This window comes from Etheostoma spectabile, unplaced genomic scaffold (assembly GCF_008692095.1).
Source record: "Etheostoma spectabile isolate EspeVRDwgs_2016 unplaced genomic scaffold, UIUC_Espe_1.0 scaffold00569794, whole genome shotgun sequence".
NCBI classification, from domain to species: domain Eukaryota; kingdom Metazoa; phylum Chordata; class Actinopteri; order Perciformes; family Percidae; genus Etheostoma; species Etheostoma spectabile.
The window spans coordinates 2058-7492 of record NW_022605328.1 but is presented as its reverse complement, the minus strand read 5'-3'; the positions used below and the strand labels follow the sequence as shown (position 1 = coordinate 7492).

Sequence of the window (5435 nt, the reverse complement as noted above, 5' to 3'; positions counted from 1 at the left end):
TACACACATAGGACCAGTTGTTATAGCATCCAAAATTCTACAATGCCAACTTCTACTTATGAGAAATATACCAATATGTTTAAAAAACTACAACTCCCACTATAGCCCTACAACATGTTATAAAGCCAATGTACTTGTAGTTCTTTAGGGCTGGGTGGCTGGACTCGTTCGGCTCCTGTGTTTCTGCTGTCTGCCGTGAATGGGCTTCATTCCATTTCAGATTCCCGCCGGCAGGCCGGCCGAGCAAACAATGCATGAGACAAATACATTAAACTGTATTTTATTATCTTTATTGTTCGAATCCTCAAATGCAACGTTAGCCAAAAACATCAATATTTTGAATATTATGTATTAGTATATTTTCTAGTCATCAAGCGGTACGTACTATGTCCCTTCCGAAGTACTTACCTAATTGTTAAAAAAATATATATTACGGTTCATAACTTACTGCAACAAAACTGAGAAACGTGTTGTTGCTAGTGACAAAACCTCTGATTAAATATGTGAACATTGAAGCCATACTAGCGTTAAAGACCTGCTGATAGCTGTCCAATTCTCTGATATTCGGGATGTCGGCTTTTAATGCGCCCTGCTCCGCTTCTGTCTTACAGCATACCGTTATAATTTCACCGGTGATAAGACTGAATTGTTATTATTAAAATTAAGAAATGCATACCATGACAACATCGAAATAAATGTTGATAGATGTAGCGTTTTAAAAATAGCAATTAACAACAAAGCAATCCAGCTTCCATGGCAATAGCACCTGTGAATAAATGTTGATTGAAACATTGGTTATTGGGCTAAAATACTAATAATTGCAAATTTGTATACAGCTTCTCTGCTGCAGCCTGACTGGCAGAAAGAACCGTGCTGTTGCCACAAAAGATGCTTCATCTTGAAATACATTAGTTTAAAAAACGTGCAGATATTAAGAAAAAAAACAGATAAACAGGCCTCTGTACACAAAACAATATATTTAATTAAGTGTGCATTTCAAGAACTGCTGTGATACTGAGTTGCAGGATGAACTGGTCTTACCATCTGATCCAAAGGCCCTATCCCTACAGATGTTCATTCCTGCCAACCTGCTGTGCACTGACCCTGCTCTGCATGTGATGCATTTATATATTGTGCGCTAGATTCCTCTCAGGACAAGGCCTAGTATTCTCTACCTACATCTACTTACCTGGTCAATGCAGGAATTGTCTAGTGACCATAATCAAAACCAAAGCACATGTACTCTTTCATTTCCTGTGCGCTTTGTTTAAATGAGCTATTGATTTTATCGTTAGTTATTATTATGTTTGATGCAATTCAGTTTGCAATGTTTTACAACAGTGTTGAATGGTTTTATTGATGCGTTCTGAGTCAAGGTCACATAAAAACTGTTCCTTAAAACAAGATTGATATTATACAAAGTTGGAGCTTCCACAGGACAAGGAACACTGCTTCTTCTATGAATAGTCTTTGGCTGGCTCCCAGGTGTCGTCCCACACTTTGCCACTGTCCGTAAATTAAAGACAAAACACAAAATAAAAGTTAAAAGAATAACCTCAGCTGTGACGTGGAACATGTCCTCTGTCTTAATTTCATGCTACATTTACAGAATTCCACAATATAAACAACAAAAGTCTTTCTGAGAACATGCTTTAACAAATGTACAAATTCATAATGATGTTGTAACTACAGTATTGTCACTATATAAACATGTTTCCAGTCCAAGACACTAGTTTAAAGGACCTACCATGTTGAGCAAGGTGTCCACTTTATTTTGACTTCTTCTTTTCCCTAAAACAAATGACAGACAAAAGTTAGAATTAGTTAAGAAGGAAGTAATGGTTGTAATAACTTTTTAAGGACATTTCTGAAAAAGCACAGTTGTCTTCTATAGCATAATTCAATATGTCAAATTATTAATCATTTTCCTGAAATGTATTGAAGTATGCGCTACAGTATACATCTTTGTTTTCGAGTATACTGAAACACTATCAGTCGGGGTCCATATGGTAAAGAATTACATTTCTGGTGGAAGTGTGTAACACATAGCACTAAATGTCCATAGTTCATAAATCACACTCCCTTCATAGCTGCATTCCCACATTACAATGTCTGGACATTAACTGGGTGAAATGTATGTGTCCTGTACAATGTCCTGTTGTGTGCTACACGCGTGCAAGTAAAACTCTGGGCCATGTTTGTACTGGATTTCCAGGACATTGAGTTCATATGAAAATAGCTCATGTTAGCAGATGGAACATGGGCCAAACATCAAAGTACACATAAAAGACATCAAAGTCATACATTTTCTCTCAAAGATGGTTTCTGTAATTTTGAATGCTACAGAAAGGGTGTTTCACCTTATAACAGATGAGGTCTGCTAGTGATTGAGTTGGTCAGGTATATATGCAAGACCTTGGTCCTAAAGCTCAACCCTGATCTGCGCAGGCTCTGGCTCCAAATATCATCAGCGGCTGTGTTTGTGATATTGTGGCTTCCTTTATATGCAGATGGATGCAGGTAGAGGCAAGATTTCTCCTGATGTTGTTATTGACTGCACCAAGGCATAAAGAGCAGAAGTAACAATGGGGAAAGTACTTACATTAACAAGTCTTCTATCAACGATGCATTCATAAGGGAATATCTTTTGTAGACGGTGTTTTCTGCATTCTGAAAAATGACAAATAAAACAAAGCAATATATGAGGTTTGTATTAGACTTGATTAGTTTTAGGTCAGTGATCCTACCCATTTAGCAAAACTATAGCAAAAGTGTAGCAAGCTTACATTGACATATCAAATTATGTTTTAAGTTACTAATCAATACAAATGTTTTTTCCAAACTGCACTTGATGTTAAGGTTCCCCCACTTGCCAAATCCCACTTTAACCTCTGATAACAAGTAAGACTCTGGTCACCTCATCTTTTTGCACATTGACAGCTTTATATCAATTTATTTACTATAGCTAATACCTTTCATTTTAAGTTTAATAGCTTGTTGTCGTCTTGTGACACCTGCTCCTGGCTGCATAAAGGGAGATGAATCATAGACCGATGTGTGTGGAGGAGGCTGAGATGAGGCAGAAGAGAGAGCAGGAGGCTGAAAGGAGGCTGAAGAGAGAGCAGGAGGCTGAGAGGAGGCAGAAGAGAGAGCAGGAGGCTGAAAGGAGGCAGAAGAGAGCAGGAGGCTGAAAGGCAGAAAGAGAGAGAGCAGGAGGCTGAGAGGAGGCAGAAGAGAGAGCAGGAGGCTGAAAGGAGGCTGAAGAGAGAGCAGGAGGCTGAGAGGAGGCAGAAGAGAGAGCAGGAGGCTGAAAGGAGGCAGAAGAGAGAGCAGGAGGCTGAAAGGAGGCAGAAGAGAGAGCAGGAGGCTGGAGGAGGGCAGAGAGAGAGCAGGAGGCTGAAAGGAGGCTGAAGAGAGAGCAGGAGGCTGAAAGGAGGCTGAAGAGAGAGCAGGAGGCTGAAAGGAGGCTGAAGAGAGGAGCAGGAGGCTGAAAGGAGGCTGAAGAGAGAGCAGGAGGCTGAGGGAGGCAGAAGAGAGAGCAGGAGGCTGAGAAGGGTGAGAAGGTGACACGGGCACCAGATGTAGAACATATTCTCCATCTGCATCTGGTGCTGCTGACTTCTCCTCTGGAACAACTGGGATGGGTGCAGTTGCGGAGCCTGCAACATCTTCAGGAGCAAATAATTCTGCAATTGTTAAATGTTAAAATTAATTAAACTGGGTAGAATATTAGTAAACACAAAATACATATAAAATACTTAAAGTTTTTTTAGCAGCTTATGTAGCAGCATATCTTAACGTATTTAGGTTGTTCAAGGGTTACCAATTAATATCATACTCAATAGTATTCTCATTCAGATTTTCCCCAAGATTAACTAACCTTGGCCAGTACAGTAAGGACTTAGCCTAGTACATGATGCTTGCATTCTATAAGGTGAGGCACTGTGGTGCTGCAATATGCTGTCTTAAAGTTTTACTAAGGCACGTTAATGTATGTTGATATTAGTAATAGTATATGGTTGAATGTCACATGTCTATGGGGGAAAAAGTATACTTTGTCTTGTCATAGCACGTTTTTTCTAATCTTAAACAAAGGACAACTTACTTCTCAGCAGATGTTCATAGAGCTTGCTCTCTCCTATGATGTCTTGAGCAACCCCTGTTGGCTCAAGAAAATGTATAATGTCACCACTTAGCTGGCTCTTGCGGTCTTGATGACCAAGAAAAAGGATTGGCTTGTATCCAAGAGCTGTCAATTTTAAAACCTGCAAGAAAAACAAAGGCATATGTATCCTCTGGTTAGCATCACAGGAGATGGTGGTACAGACTTTATGTTCTAGTCACAATAAACAGCACCATCTCTAGAGCTGTAATATCTTTGAAGAATCGTGGTTCGTAGCAGCCCTGATGCCGGCACTTTTTCTTTGACAAGTAAATGTGTAGTCTATGTGAATGTGGATGTTATCATTTTGTTCATCTTCATTTATCAAAGGAAATCTTTTGCAATTATGCACTGACTGCATGCACACAGACATACACAGCTACTCAGAACAGACATTCTGATTTGCTGACCCTTGTGCAGTTGGGTGTTCAGGCTTAATCTCCCCCTAGGGTTGCCCAACTAACTGAAACATCATTTTAATTACAATATGGTCAGATGCCATATCCAAATCCTAGGAGCTGCAATTTTTGTTAAAGTTAAAATGTTATATCCATATGAAATTATGCAATACCATGTTACACTGCCTAGGAAAACAAGTTGGCAAATATTATTATATTTATATATTTATATAATATAATTATATTTGTTTAGTACAGACTAGAGTTGGGTGGTATCCAAATTTTGATAATGTCAAACCTCCTCCCTATTTTACCGTGGTATACAGTATTAGTGTGACTAACTAAAAATTAAGACGTGAGGGTCAGACGGCATCACCAAACTGTTGGCTTGTGCCTCACCATTCAGAAAGTGAAAACCAAACACTGATACTGAAATACCTCTCTTCTCATTAGGGCGGCATCCCAATGCTGCCAGACTACAGAAGTCCTGTTCTTCTTCCAGACCAGGTCATTGCTATCTTTTCCCCCCTCTCTCTCCTCTGCACTGTCACATGATAACAATCACACATAAGCATTTTTAGGCATTAAATAAATTATATTTAATATGTAATCCTTGTTTCCTATATAAGTGCATTGCATTTTTTAATGACAGTATTGAAACTGATACCATCACAATTTTTAAGACCCCACGGGATACTGTATTACCGCCCAACTCTAGTACAGACCCCAACAAAAATCATCATATATATATATATTTCAGTGAAAATGAATTGCAACAACTAACACTATAAAGGTAAATCAATAAACATTTTGTAGGCATATCATACACCCCTATAACCCACCTATATTTCTGCCCATCTGGCGACTGTGACAAT

The 5435-nt window shown here is 39.0% G+C and overlaps 1 long non-coding RNA gene across 1 annotated transcript; it reads right to left on the bottom strand.

The window, feature by feature from the left end:
* Positions 1–1443: 1443 nt before the first annotated feature.
* LOC116685386 (uncharacterized) lies at positions 1444–3162 on the bottom strand. The gene is made up of 3 exons (XR_004330949.1): positions 2973–3162; positions 2603–2670; positions 1444–1506 (listed from the first exon to the last, which is right to left on the bottom strand). It is a non-coding gene; the product is annotated as an uncharacterized LOC116685386 (long non-coding RNA).
* Between the last annotated feature and the right edge of the window lie 2273 nt (positions 3163–5435).